Source organism: Gossypium raimondii, chromosome 4, assembly GCF_025698545.1.
Source record: "Gossypium raimondii isolate GPD5lz chromosome 4, ASM2569854v1, whole genome shotgun sequence".
Lineage (NCBI taxonomy): Eukaryota > Viridiplantae > Streptophyta > Magnoliopsida > Malvales > Malvaceae > Gossypium > Gossypium raimondii.
The window spans coordinates 39236798-39253231 of NC_068568.1; the positions used below are offsets into that span (position 1 = coordinate 39236798).

The following is a 16434-nucleotide window of genomic DNA, read 5'->3' on the forward strand; positions in this document are numbered from 1 at the left end:
TATTTGAATGACTGGCGTCAGGGTTATCAGCCAAGTACTCCGCAAGAATTTTTTAATATGAAACATGCCTCAGCACGTAATGTTATTGAAAGATGCTTTGGGTTATTAAAAATGAGATGGGGAATACTTAGGAGTCCATCATTCTATCTTGTAAGGGTGCACAATAGGATCATTATTGCATGTTGTTTGCTCCATAATTTTATTCGAACTCATATGAGTATTGATCCTGTTGAAGCGGAGGTGGGAGAAGGATTACCTAGTAATGTGGTAGATGACGATGAACCGAATATCGTCAATATTCATCCATCGGATGCTTGGGCTACTTGGAGGATGGAACTAGCCAACCAAATGTTCGATGAATGGCAAGCATCTAGAAATTAGTTAGGTTTAGGGAGAAAATTAGTTTGAGTTAATTTGTTTATGTTATTTTATGTATCTAGTTTGTGACATAGAATTTCATGAATCTCATTTAACCTTTTGTTAATATTCATTGTTATTATGTATATGCAAAATATAATTCTAAAGTTTTTATTATCGCTAATATTTTTTTATTGTAGAATAATTAAATTATTTGTTCCACAAATGATATTTTAGCACATTAAATATGTATTGCGTTTAATAATAATAAAGTAGATTATAAATTATAATTTAATAATAATTATTTAAATTATATTTTATATTATTATATATTATGATTTTAGTAAATTCATATAAGAATAAGAATTTTATTAAATTATATATTATTATTAAATTATATTTTATAGTGTTATATATTATGATTTTATTAGTAAATTCATATAAGAATATTTATTAACAATTTTATTAAATTATATATTTTATTAAATTATATTTTATAATAATTATGTTAAAATATGATTAAATTATTTATTATTTATATTAATAATCTTATTAAAATTTAACAACAATAACAATAATCATCTATCTTAAAAAAAATTCTGCTAAGGGTATTCTAGTCATTTTAGCTTTTTTCATTATGCTATTACACCTCTATTCCATTCAACCAAACACAAGAATACCATTACGCCTCTATTCCATTACATTCAACCAAACAAAAGAATTACCTATTACGCCTCTATTCCATTACGCCTCTATTCCATTACAGTGAACCAAACGTGGTGTTAAGTTAAAAAGGTAAAATGGTAAATACGCTGATAAGTATAAACCAAGAATAAGAAAAACATGTCATCTTCCTCACTTTGGTTTTTAGCAACCGAAAGCCACCATTGTTAAACTCTCCAAGGTTCGCCAAGCTCTAGTTATTGCATGCTATGTGTTTTTCAATCCATTTTTAATGGTTTTTATGTTTTTGAGACAGTTGTAGCTTAATCTAGCTAATCCAGAGATTAATTTGTGAAATTGCTAAATGTTTAGAAGTATACCATTGATGATTTTAAATGTTTTTGATGTCAAATGGTGTAGTTGGACGTTGCTAGATAAAATAAGTTTGTAAAGTGATTTTTTAATAATTTTTAGTTAAAGGATTAAATTAATAAAATAATTATTTTGGCATGGAAATTTTGTGAAATTTCAGAAGTTATGGGCTGAACATAGTCCTTAGGTGGTTCGGTTAAGCTTGGATTGTGTTGAATTAGAAGTTTCGGTTTTAGGAACTAAATTGTATAAAAGGTAAAAGTTTAGGGTAAATACATAAAATGTTAGTAAAGATTTAATTATATGATTAAAGTGTTTTAAGATGTTTTATTGGTTTAATTGAATTGAATTATTATATCTAGATCAAGAAACGAGTAGATCGATCGGAGATCGTGGGAAAGAAAAGGTCATTGACTAGACATCTTAAAATAGCGGTAGTTATCGTATTTTGGTAAGTTCGTATTATGTAATTTATGGTATAATTAGTTGCTTATTACCTATTATTGTAGTAATAATTGTTATTGCGATAATTATTGAATGCTTAGTTTGATGAAAGATTATTATTGAGATTGAAATGTATCGAAAATGTATGAGGGGCCCGTGTGAACTTGGTAAATAGTTGGAATACAAATGACAAGTCATTAGGAAGAAGCAGGCTTTGAGCTAATGTATTTGTAATAGGCTTTGAGCCTAGCAAGCTTTGAGCTGGTGAATAATTATATTGGGTACTCCGTACCAGTTAGTGGATACTATACCGAAAGCTTGAGGTCAAACATGTGTTGCAGACTCTCTAAAGCTTGAGGTGTCGATCAATGTCCTAGAGTTGACACGTTTGGATATTTCTCTTCCACGTATCAGAATAATTTACTATTGCTCTTCGATCTAGTTGATTGTTTACGTATCATATCACGATTTAATAATATGGTGAATTGATGGTGTGAATGTTACATGTTGAATTGCCTCAGTTGATTGAGATAGCTGAATTATGGTCATTGATCTTACGTTATGTTCTTGTATTAGTGTATTTAAACTTTCGGGTATGATATGTTTAATTTCACGAACTTACTAAGCTTTGCATAAGCTTACCTCTTTTTGATTTTATTCTTGTAGATTTTTTGGGATCATGACATCGATTGGATTAGCTTAGGAGATCACACACTATCCACTATCCTTTCGGTAGTATTTTTGTTGTTTTGGAACGGTTAAAAGTGACATGTAATTAGGGTATCCATGTGTATATATTTTAAACCTTAGTTGTTAAGTAACTTATGATGGAATGGTAGTTTGTGATTACCATTTTGACACTTGGTTGATGTGATTGGTATAATATGTTAATTAATGGTAGCTAGTTTTTGGTATTGTGGTGAAATTGAAATGGTCATTATGTGTGATTGAGTAAGAATGTTGTGCTCGGTAAAATGGTATGTTTAAGCTCTTATGAAATATGTGATTATGGTAGTTGTTTATAGTTTATTTTGATGTTTGAATTGTGGTTCCAATGAGGGCATATTGGTTAGACACATAGGTTGATTGTGAATTGGTATGTTTTGGCATGTTTAGGTCATTTTGGATGAGTTTTATTGTTGATTATTGCTTAGCTTGGATTCCAAGCATTTGGATGTGAAATGACTTGGTTTTTAAGGTAGTTTTAGGTACACATGGCTTGTGACACGGGCTGTCATACGGCCGTGTGCCCCACATGGTTGTGTGACCTTTTAAATTTTTGTGCAGGATTTGTCCACATGGTCACAGTGAGTTACATGGCCTGGCCATATAGCCGTGTGACCCTAACTTTGAATCGTACACGGTCTGAGAGAACAGACGTGTAGAATAGCCACATGGGCATATAGAGTAGTCACATGGGACACGATCATGTTAGGGCCATACGGTCTGGTCTCTGTCACACGGCCGTGTGACCCTTGTTTACACTTTTCACTTAAAATTTCCTAGAAGTTTCAATTTAACCCAGAATTGATCTTGGTTTGTTTTAAATGTTCCGTAAGCTTGATTTATGTCCCAATTTGATTAAAAAACATGAAAATGATTGATGATAAATTATTTTGGTTATGCTTGATTTAAAATATGAATTATACTAAGGTTTTGTAGCTGTAACACCTTATAGCTTGGGACGGTGACCGGACCGGGTATAGGGTGTTACATTTAGTAGTATTAGAGCTATGGTTTAGTCGGTTCTAAGATCGAACATAGCATGTATTGAGTCTAGATATACATTCCACTTTATAACCTGTGAAAGTGGGATGACTCTTGATTAATTTGAATTGTTTTTATATAGATAAAAGATATCGTATGGATCCAAATGAGCAGATTTCGATGAGGTAGAGAGTTTTATCCCAACCACCAATTAGGAGGCTACTCAGAATAAGCCCGAGACTCAAGGGCCGAGAGATATGACACCAAATGCCTTTCTCCGTATAATGAATGATATGTATGATGCTTATTTAAAAGTTAACTCGACAGCTCAACAACCTTACCCCCTTCGTCCTCAAAGCTCAACCCAACAGAATGATAAGAGAATTACCATTGATACAGTTAGAAAATGTGGAGTAATAGAATTTGTGGTAATGTGAGTGATGACCCAACCAAAGCCGAGTACTGGTTAGAGCATACTCAGAGGTTGCTCGACGAAATGTTGTGTTCACCCAAAGACTGTTTGAGATGTACTGTGTCATTGTTAAAAGAGGAAGCATTTTAATGGTGGTTCACGTTAACTGCAGTAGTATAGAAGGAAAAAATTAGCTGGGATTTCTTTAAAACTGAGTTCCGAAAGAAGGATATCAATAAACAATGTTTGGAGAGAAAGAAGAAAGAATTTCTCGAACTAAAACAAGGAAACAAAACAGTGGCTGAGTATGAGAGACAGTTTGTGTAGCTCAGCAAGTATGCCAGTGAGATTGTACCTACAGAAGAAGATATATGTGTGAGATTGTAACGAAGATATAAGATGATAGTAGGGGCAATAGAAATCCGTGAGTTTGTGATTCTATCTAGTCAAGCTCAAAAGATGAAAGAAATTTGTGCTAGTAAGAAGCGAAATGAAGCAAAAACATGTGACTTCGGCAAATGTAATGGACCTAGAACTTGTTTTGATTCCCTACAAAAGAAGATGAAAGAATCGAGTAGAAGATTCTCAGTGTGATCAGAGTTTTTGGGTAAGGATCGTTTGAAACTGAGTAGTAAGAGATTATCGACTCCTTTAGTGGCTAGTGCGGGCAGTGTTCGAAATACAAACAGGGTCGAATGTAATCAGTGTGGTCGATATCATTTTAGAGTATGAAGATTGAAAAAAGGATCATGTTTTGTTTGTGGATCCTTTGACCATTTTAAAAAGGATTGTTCGGATCGAATTGAGCCTAATAAAGATCTGGATACAAAACCTATTGCTACTCCTACTCGAGGTAGATGACCTGAGGATTGTAATTTAGCTAGAGCTAATAGAAATGGAGCTAGAGACATGATGGTTAGATCTGAAGCTAGAGTTCCTGCCAGAACTTATGCCACCTGTGCGCGATAAGACGCCTCAGCTCCTGATGTTATTCTCGCTACCTTTTCTATCTTTGGTGTTAGTGTGTACGCATTAATTGACTCTGGGTCGACACATTCATATATATGCACTATGTTAGTAATAGAAAAGAATTTACCAGTCGAGTCAACTAATTGTATTATTAAAGTAACAAACTTATTAGGTTATAGTGTTATAGTTGACTTGGTATGCAAACAGTGTTTGCTGAAAATTCAAGGCTATAACTTGATTTGATGTTATTATCTTTCAATAAATTTAATGTTATTCTAAGAATGGATTGGTTCAATGTACATGATGTTGTGGTTAGTTGTCGATGGAAAATAGTTGATTTGAGGTTTTAGAATGGCAAGGTGATTTTTGTTAAATCTGATAAATCTGATTGTGTTTTGAGCATGATTTCGGCAATAAAGCCACAAAAATTGACCAAAAAGGCTATAATGCATTCCTAGCCTACATTTTGGATTCTAGAGTGTCAGATATGAAAGTTGATCAAGTACCGATAGTTTGTGAATTTATTGATGTTTTTCCTAAAGAATTTCTTGGTTTGCTACCTGAACGAGAAGTCGAATTTGCTATTGAATTAGTATTAGGGACCGCTTCAATTTCGATCGCTCCATATCAAACGGCTCCAACTAACTTAAAGAACTAAAAACACAGTTGCAAGAGTTGATTGACAGAGGTATTATTTAGTCGAGTATATCACCTTGGGGTGCACGTGCACTATTCATGAAGAATAAAGATGAGAGAATAAGGTTGTGTATAGATTATCAAAAGTTGAACAAAGTTACAATCAAGAATAAGTATTCATTGCCTCGTATTGACGACTTGTTTGATTAATTGAAAGGTCCACAATTTTTTCAAAGATTGATATGAGATCGGATTATTACTAGTTGAGGGTTAAATATGTAGATGTGTCAAAAACAACATTCAGAACCCTTTACGGACACTATTATTTTCTGTTATGTCGTTCGGGTTGACTAATGCTCCAGAAGCTTTTATGAATTTGATGAATCAGGTTTTTCAACCGTATCTTGAGAGGTTTGTAGTTGTCTTTATCAATGATAATTTGAGTTATTCCAAAGATGAATATGATCATACCCAGCACTTAAAAATTGTGTTACAGACTTTACGTGAAAAATGATTATACATAAAGTTTAGTAAATGTGTGTTTTGGCTCAAAGAGGTTGGGTTTCTTGGTCATTTAATTTCAACTGAGGGAGTAAGAGTTGATCTGAGTAAGATTTCTGCTATTTTGAATTGGAAGCCTCTGCGGAATGTCTCTAAAGTACGCAGTTTTTTGGGTTTGGCAAGATATTATCGACGTTTTATTAATAGTCATTGTGTGATTGAGTAAGAATGTTGTGCTTGGTAAACTGGATGTTAGTGAGTTGGTATGTTTAAGCTATTATCAAATATGTAATTATGGTAATTGTTTATGGTTTATTTGATGTTTGAATTGTGGTGCCAATGAGGGCATATTGGTTAGCCACATAGGTTGATTGTGAATTGGTATGTTTTGGCTTGTTTAGGTACATTTTGGATGAGTTTTATTGTTGATTATTGCTTAGCTTGGATCTTAAGCATTTGGATGTGAAATGACTTATTTTTTAAGGTAGTTTTGGGTGCACACTGCCTGTGACACGGGATGCCGCATGGTTGTGTGCCCTACACGGTCAAATGATACGGCCGTATGATCCTTTAAATTTTTGTGTAGGATTTGTCTACATGATCATAATGAGTTACTTGGCATGGCAACACGTCTGTGTGACCCTAACTTTGAATCGTAGTCGGTCTAAGAATACGATCATGTGGAGTAGCCACACGAGCTGGCCTATATCATCTGGCCTAACTACACGTCCGTGTGCCCCTTGTTTACACTTTTCACTCAAAATTTCATAGAAGTTTCAATTTAACCTGGAATTGATTTTAGTTTTTTTAAATGTTCTGTAAGCTCGATTTAGGTCCCAATTTGATTGAAAAGCTTGGAAATGATTGATGATGAATTATTTTGGTTACGTTTGAATTAAAATATGAATTATATTAAGGTTTTACAACTGTAATACCTTATAGCTCAGGATAGTGACCAAACTGAGTATAGGGTGTTACACATTTAAATAGAAATGAATTAAAGTAAAAAAAATAAAAGAGGAGGAGGAGGAGGAAGAGGAAGAGGAAGAGGAAGAGGAGGAGATGATGATGATGAAAAATTCACCATTTTGAAGCAAGAAAGAAGTGACATAGAGGTAATTACTTTTTGGAAAGAAAACGCTCAAAGTTTTGGCCTTCAGTTTTGAAAATCATATTGCAATTGGGTAGGTAGAGGTTGGGGGTAGTGGCAATGTTGGGGATGGGTAGCAATTGATTGTAACTAAGTCAGAGCTTGGTAGAGGCAATAGTTGTACTGGTGGTGGCTGTGGGGTTAATAATAGAGTGAAAGTTTTATGATTGGTAGAACAAGATATGATAGTGAGTTGCTTGGTGGAAAAATTGGGGTAAGGAATTGGTCTTCCATTGCAAGAGGAATTGGTGTAACTAGTTTAACTCTTGCGTTAATGGTAAACCTTTTAGTAGTAACGTTTTCTCTCTCTTTTTTCTAATGGGAATTTGAGTTTCTTTTAGCTTTTGATTATTCTTAAATCTATAGTTGTTGCTTTTATTGTTTGAGGCATTTTTTGTTATTTAGTATTTTATGTTTTAGTTAGTTAAGAAGTATGAACTATGAAGTCAAGGTTGTGTTTTTTGCTAAGTTTTTTTTTTACTTAGATTTGGATTGGTGTTGATGTCTTGATTCTCTTTGCTTTCGAGTAAGTTTGATTTCAAAATGCTGCAAATGTTACAAGTCTATTGTGTTGGGATTTAGTGCCCTTAGTGTAGTATTTTCATTTAAGTATACTTGTATTTTTGGAATAAACTGGTTTGATAAAATATCCATTGATTACATTAATAGTCTTTATATATTGTCCCTGGTGTTTTTGCACGCAAAGTAAGATGGAAGCAAATATTGGCTCACTTGTTATCTATCGTTGAAATAATACTAAGTGATATTACATTGTCAAATCGTAATATAGAAAGAGAACTTTTTTAGGAGAATCCCAATATGAAAACAATTTTCTTGCACAACAAAAAATTTAAAATTTGAAAACTGACATGATTTGTGATATTTATAGCAATAAACCCTAACCAAATTCGTACCTGTGTTTTCAACTTAGTAGAAGTTTGTTGTTCTTGACTTTCAACCAAATGATTCTCTCTGCTATTCTCGTATCATGAACTGCTTCGAGTGTGGGCTTGAACCAATTGAATCGAAACATAGAACTAGAAAAAGTTCTCTCTCTTTTATTTGGGGTGAAAATGGAAATTCGTTCTTCTTAACAGAAACTGGTAGAATTGTTATTCTGGAAAAATGTATTTAATAGTTGAGAATAAAATTTCTCTATTTTTGGTAGAATAATAAACTCTTCAAAGTTGTGTTAATAGCTCTACCAATGCCATCTATTTATAGGAAGAGAAGGTAGAACCCTTTTTGAGTTGTAGTAGTTTATTTCAAATAGAAAAAGAACTTCCTACTTAGAGTAGGAGTGGGGTGGATGACACACCCTAGTATTCCTACTAAGGTTGCTGCCCCCTTCGTGTTGTATGAAGGGTTTTAGGCCTCTCTCACATCGGGTCCAATTACGAGTACTTCTTGGGCCTTTGACCCAGTACTCTATAATGTGATCCAACCCAATTCAAATTTTTCTATTTTCTAAAATAAACTTTAATATTCTATATTAAACAATTTTCTCCCTATTTTAACCCCAATAAATTTTTTGAGGATTCTACCCCTAGTAAAATTTCGAGAAAATATGTTCAATATCTCATAACTCAATATGTTCACTGTGATCGAATGATTTATTTTCATTTCAGGCTTCAAAATAGCTCAAAAAACATAAACTCATTCTTCTGGTCATTTTTAGGTAATCCATATAGAATTGCAAATGAATCATTTCCATTTCCATTTTTGGAAACCTACATTCATTTCCAAATGATTCCATTTTTTGTTTCAGAAAAAAACCATAACCATTCCTAAATGTTTTCCATTTCTATTTTCCTATTCATTCTGTTCATTTCTATTCAAACTCGTAATTCATTTCTAGTTTCAACGAGCTAACAGAGGGACTAATTGGACATATGTAATTTGGACTCAAATGATTTATAATTAAGTTTCGATTTTTCACCTATTAATTATAAACTCATTTAGTCATGAAGTTATTCCACTATAGTATCGTGACTGAGCTCCCCCCGACAACATACCATTACGAAAGCAGCTATTCAATACTCGTCAAATGACCTTGTCATAAGTGTGTTACCCTCATAGGATATCCTTGATCTCTTTGGAATAATATCCGTTCTCCCAATATGATCTTATTTTATCTCATGGTAGCCATTACATCTTTCTTTATGAAAAGTCAATTACAATCGGATAGTAATTAAGTCATTCATCACAAAGACAAAAAACCCATGGCCATGTTTACTTTTCATCAACCATGTAATGCCAGTGAGAGGATATCATTTACCCATGTGTCTGGCCATGAATTCCACTATTGTGAATGACGCTACATACTGTAGAAGTCCTACAACCAATGCACCAACTTTCGATTCCTTATCTATTTGTACTCAGGCTTTTACTTACATCAAAGTGTACGAGTCACACATACATAGTTTGCAATCTACTCAGGATTTAGGTATGTCACACTATGAATGTCACAAGCGAATAGATTAATGAACGAATTTTGGGTCTATTATACTTGGGTCAAGTCCGATGTACTGTCAGTCCAATCTATGTCTTTATCTTTTGAGAGTCATCTGCTTCGATGCCCAAGATAAAAAATCTCCCCAATTGTACTTGATAGAAGACATATTAGTCTTTCAATCGGTTTGCTCATTTTCGATTAGACTAAGGACATGTTTAGGTTCATTTACTAATACAACTTGTCTTTTCATATTACAATTTGACCACTTATTACCACTTAATATTAATTAAACATTAGACAACCAATGAACAACATTTGCTTCCATTTTTCTTTGCATGCAAAAACTATGTGAGGACAATATACAAAGTATTAATGTAATTTATGAATTTGTTTTATTAACCAATTTGTTCAAAAAAATTACAAGTGTACTTAGGTGAGAATACTACACTTAGGGAACTAGATCCAACAAACTAGTATTAAAAGATAAACCTAAACATATTCTTAGTCTAATCGAAAATGAACAAATCAATTGAAAGCCTAATATGCTATCATCAAGTCCAGTTAAAGAGATGCTTTATCTTGAGCATCGGAGTGGATAACTCTTAGAAGATAAAGACATGAATATGACTAATAAGACTTATAGTATGTCAGACATGACCTAAGTAGAATATATCTTCGATCCGTTTATGAATTTCTTTACTTATGACGTCAATAGAGTGGCATAACTTAATTTTGATTAGACCATGGACCATGAATCTGTAACTTTTATGCTTTGATGTAAGTAAAAGCCTGAGTTCAAATAAATAAGGAATTGAAAGTTGGTGTGTTGGGTATATGACTTCTGCAGTATGGAACATCATTTACAATAGTGTAATTCATAGCCCAAATAATGGGTAAATGATATCCTCTCATCTGCATTACATGATAGATGAAAAGTAAAAGTAATCACAGGTCGTTTGTCTTTGTGATAAATGACTTGGTTACTATTTGATAGTAATTAACTTTTCATAAAGGAAGATGTAATGATTACCATGAGATAAAATATGATCATATTGGGAGAATGGATTTATCCTAAAAAATTAATGATATCCTATAAGGGTAGCACACTTATGAAAATGTCATTGGACGAACACTTATTAAGTAGCTTTCATAATGGTATGTAATTAGGGAGTGATAACTCTAAAATATATAGTTATTTTAAAACCTTTTTACTTACAAATTCATTCAAGTCGGGGGTGTTTAATAACAAATTTTACTATAATTGTTCTAATTTCTTTTTATTGTCAAATTTATTTGGAATAATTCATTTTGGTTAATTTGTCTGCTAAAACAGTGCCTAGTGAACTCAGAAGAGGAAAGGGACTAAAATGCACACTTTGATGCCTAATGTTGCAACACCTCTGCAACAAAGGACCTACACAGTGTGGGTTGACTTATTATCATCTTTAGATGCCCTAACTATGATAATTTTCCCTCAGAATTCCTCTTGACTCAGCTTCTAAGTGGGTCAACAAAACTGGACAACCTAACAAGGTGGAAAGATCCCAAACCGTCCACTAAGGAAGGAATGGGCCCAAACCATCCATATAGCACCCTCTACCCGACTCGATCGTTGGGTTCGGGTACCGGATACTACACTAACTTGAAGAAATTAATAAAATTTTGATTTTTATTTAATTACATAGTTAAAGATGTATATTTTATAATTTTAATTGCTAATACAACTTGTACATAGCTTGTGATATACTCTTAAGAGCTTTATTTACAACAAATGTTTACAATTCCTGGATGGAAGTTCGAATACATATACAATCAACTTATACCCTAAGGTGAGGCATCTATGGGTGCCCCTCTATATACATGAATGCTACTGTGCACCACTTAACTTGGCTGAGTCTGGCTTGGTCCCTCTTGATTTGTTCGGGTAACTAGCTAACCTGCATTCGAGTAGAAATTCTTATAAGTTCGAAAGAAATCAATGAGATCTCTATGTATAAACATATGGGATCCCTTAAAATTATTCTATGAAACTGAGTTTTCTAGTTTGGAAGTAAATTCCTTGGATAGGAGATTCCATGAGCCTAGTTCTTAAGACCCATGACTTGGGCGCTCTAAGCCATTTATTGGTGGACCTAGGTTCCTAATCAAGCTGAAATCGTGATATCTCATTGGGGTCCATCCCTTTTATTTTTGATCCATGTCCCTAATCCTTGTATTCAATTCTCCAGACTGGCGATACTCTACATTACCCATAATTTTTTGTAATGAAAGTATTTACTAGAATACATTCTCTTTTCTTTTAGGGAAAGATGCCTACAATGTGGTCCCCATAACACTCACCCTTTTCATAATTTTGTTAAGATGCTTCATCATATGTGACATTTACCTTGGACAGAGCAACAAGATTAATACTATTTTCTCATGGTTATGAAGAAACCTTGTTTTCCACTTCCTCCGTCAGACTTTATTGGCCATTCAACCTTGAACAATCCTTTCCTCTCACAAGACTCTTATTAGCCTACCAAGCCTTCTTGGTCGACTCTATGTCGATTCACAAATTTTTTTACTATACTCTATTATAGTCTGTTCCATGTCAGCTCAAACCATGTGGGATCCACAGCTTCCCTAGTGGAATCATCCTATCGTACATTAAGTAGACCTCCTAACTAAGGAGTCTCTCCCTTTTTTCACCTTAACCGAGTTGAAATTTACCCTTGATGTCACTCATTATTTCCTTGGGTGAATTCTCTCTCGAACCTCAAACTTTTCGAATGTGATTCCCTATTTTCTTACATCATGGCGGACTACCCCATGTTTACTATCCCGATGAACTACCCCGTTGTCATAGCCGAACTATGGTCTTACACATTAGACCTCTTTTGAGGTGTTGCTCTATAAGGCCTTACCGCGGCCGCGATGCCGCCTCATAGAGCTTGCTGACTACCATTGTGGTGATGCTATATGGAACCTAACTACTATCGTCACGGTGTCATCCCGAAGGACCAGTTGATATCATTCCTTTTTCACATTTCACCTTAATGTTCGAACACCGAAGTGTCCCCTCCATAAGGCTTAGAGCTTCACAAACCATAGTTTTCTCCCAGCAATCCCAAATGGCAAAAATTTAATGAAATTCTAATTTCCCTATTCATCCTTCCATTCCTCCATCTCGCCATTCCTAACCTTGATACTCAAACACCGTAGTGTCCTCTCCGCAAGGCTCAGAGCTTCGCATATCACGGTTTGCACTAAACAACACTGTATGTCGGTATCTAACAAAACTTCTCATTCCCAAGTCCTAACTTCATCTATGCCAATAATTTCCCTCCGCCACGCATAACATTACTCAACATTTCATACAAATTATCATTTTACATACATCACGCCAGTTATCTAAACATTTGTTATCTACCATTTAACAATCAACACACAACTTGTAAGCTTACATAAAAACGTCTACCATCCAGAAGTCAAGGTGCAAAAACTAACCTAAATTCCCTTATCTTTAGCAGCTTAGCTTGTCCACACGCCAGAGCCTTCATTGTCCTAGCAGCTAAGCATGACAACCATTTAATGGTTAAACTAAAAGTATTCAACCCTTTTAAAACCCAAAATCTAGAATTATGAATAAGCTTTTAAGAATTACTACTTCACCATTTTTTCAATCTATAAGTGCAGAGAGGTAAGGAAGCTTACCATTTTCTAAATTCCTCTACTACCAAACTTTAATTCTTTTGTCTACTGTGACATGCAGAGCTCCCTTCAGCTACATCATCTTCTTCTTTAGTACATCTGAAGAAGATGATGTTATAGAAATAATAAGATTTGTAAACAGAATTGAGAGAATTCTATCTTCACATACACACACATATACTCCTAATGCATGATCTTCATTGACCATCTGAACCCTCTATCTTTAATCATTTTTTCTCCCACTATGAAACCAACACAATCTATCCTAACCGAACCAGAATTAAGATCCAACCAAATCAAAATTTGGCCACCAAAATTTATAAGTTCCCTGGTGGAGTTCGATAATTTGCTAATTTTTTCAATTTAGTCCTAACTTTTCTTAGATTTCAGGTTAATAGAGATACCCAGGTGTTACAACCCATGGAGATGCCCAAACCATCCATGAAGTCTTGGTAACTAGCCAATTCAACCACCAAATCAGCCATGAGGGAAGCAAACAACTCTTTCCTTGAATTAAGGACAAAATCAAGCAATATCCTTCCCAAATAGCATGACCGTCCACCCACCTTCCTTAATTAAAGGTCGGCCACTTCTAGATAGAAAATAAAGGGATTTTAAGGCTAAAAATAGCTAAGGGGAATTGGAGCCTCTCTAGTATGGTAGGGAGCCTTTCATCATCAATCCCTCATCTCTCATTCATTAATTTCATCCTCTCATATTTCATTTTTCATTTTTGCTTTTTCTCTACATTTGAGAGAAAATTGAGTGAGCAATTCTAGAGTGTTAAAGCTCTCAAAGCCGACCACCTAAGGAGTAATTTGCATCAAAGAAGAAGAGAAGAAAGGAAGAAACAACCATGAGCAGTGTCACACAGAACCACCGGATTCTACTTAGAGTTTTGTCTTTCCTTTAATCTGTATTTTTTTCTAAGTTGAAAAACATGATTGTAATTTATTCTATTGCTTTTAATTTAATAATGATGACTTCACTTTGTTTATGATAGAATGGTTGGACATTCTTATTTTATATTTTTTTCATAACATGTTTTTAATGTTTTGTGCATTAATTGATTTCATCCAAATAAAATTAGACATTTTGCTCATACATAATAAATGTTTGATTGCATCCGAACTATTTATTTAATCGTAACCGATAATAATAAGTGGAAATGATATTTGGATGGTGCATGTTGGATCTTTTAATGATAAATTAGGTCAAATTATTAATAATATCGAAAGGTAATTATTACCTTGCATAATGTTAGGATTAATGTGATTAAATTGTTTCAAAGATAGACATATCATGTTACTTCACATAAATTCTAAGGAATGATGCTTTATAATATAATATTTAGTTAAATATGACATAAACATATGCGTATTGACTATTAGATAAACATAGGACTTCGACAAAAGCTTATGACTAAAAATTCTAAGTTAATAAAAATTGAGTTGGCATGGATTTTTTGAACATTTATTAAACATTGTTATGAATTAATTAAGTTGAGGAGTGTTATTATTCTAGCTCATTCATGTCATAGTTATTAAACCTCGTGAATTGTTGCTCCATTTTACATTTTGCATTTTTATTTATTTATTTTAGTTAATTCCTACTTCACACTTATTTATTTTTCATCACCAACTTGCTTAGTTATAATTTCACAATATTTGCCTATACAGTCCATGTGGATACGATGCTCTAACTCATTACTTTATTGCTTGTTGACGACTGTGTATAATTGCACATCTATTGTATATATATTTATTTTGCAACAATTTTTGGCACCGTTGCTAGGGACTATGTTTTAGTAATTATTTGTGAAATTGTAATTTGGCAATTTGGTTTAAATTCATTTCGTTTTTATTTTTAGTAATTTTTGCTAGTTTCAGATGATAATGTATCCTTTACGACAAGATCAAAACCAATGAGCTTTTTACAACACTCATAAATCGGTCTTTGTTGCTAATGATAGAGACCGCCCTATTCGTCAGTATGCCGTGACTTTATTCAATGAACTCAATTCAGGAATTTAAGACCCAAAATTGAGGCTCCTCAATTTCAATTAAAGCCGATAATGTTCTAAATTTTGCGAACGGTAGGCCAATTTAGTGGAATGCCTACTAAAGGTCCACATCTACACCTCCATTAAGTAAGCGATTGATTCAAGCTTGCTAGAGTGACCGAAGACGTTTTGAGGTTGAAGTTATTCCCATGTTATTCCCATACTCGCTGAGAGATCGAGCGCGAGCATCGTTGAATTCCTTACCACCTTATTTAGTATCAACATGAAAAGAATTGGCTAAAAAATTCTTGATGAAGTATTTTCCAGCAAGTAAAAATGCCAAGCTCAGAAATGAAATCGCCACATTTCAATAATTTGAGACGGATCTCTCTATGACACGTGAGAGTGGTTTAAGGAGCTGTTGTAAAAATATCCTCATCATGGCATTCCTCATTGTATTTAGTTGGATACCTTTTACTATGGTCTCAATGCACATACAAGACTGGTGGGAGACGCTTCAACCAATGAAGCTCTTCTTTCGAAATCATATAATAAAGCTTCTGAGATCTTTGAAAGGATTTCTAGCAACAATTATCAGTGGTCGACTAGTAAAGTAGCCATAGAAACAAGAGTGGTTGGAGTTCACGAAGTTGATACACTTACGTCTTTGGCAGCCCAAGTATCTTCTATGACTTCTATGCTTAAGAACTTTATCCCTAACGATTTTAATGCTTACATGCCTGGTCAACTGCCAAGCTAGTTTGAAAATGTCTCCTATGTTTATTATGGAGATGGTCACATGTTTGAAAACTACCGATCAAACCTAAAATCCATCTACTCCATGGGTAATCAAAATCATAATAGAAGTGGGCTAGGGCCACAATCAAATTATTACAATTTTTCATGGTAAAATCATTCAAATTTCTCATGGTGTAATTAAAAGGCTGGTCCTAGAAACTTCTATATGTAATCCCGACTAAACCAACCGCAAGGGTTTTCGCAACAAGTTCAGGAACCTCTACCCACTAAACCTTCGAACAGCCTTGAAGATTTGCTGAAGGTATACATGGCAA

General features: G+C 33.9%; 1 non-coding gene across 1 annotated transcript; it reads right to left on the minus strand.

Annotated features, from left to right (window-relative positions):
• Nucleotides 1-15702: 15702 nt before the first annotated feature.
• LOC128040680 (small nucleolar RNA R71) lies at nt 15703-15808 on the minus strand. Its single transcript, XR_008195486.1, has one exon. It is a non-coding gene; the product is annotated as a small nucleolar RNA R71 (small nucleolar RNA).
• Between the last annotated feature and the right edge of the window lie 626 nt (nt 15809-16434).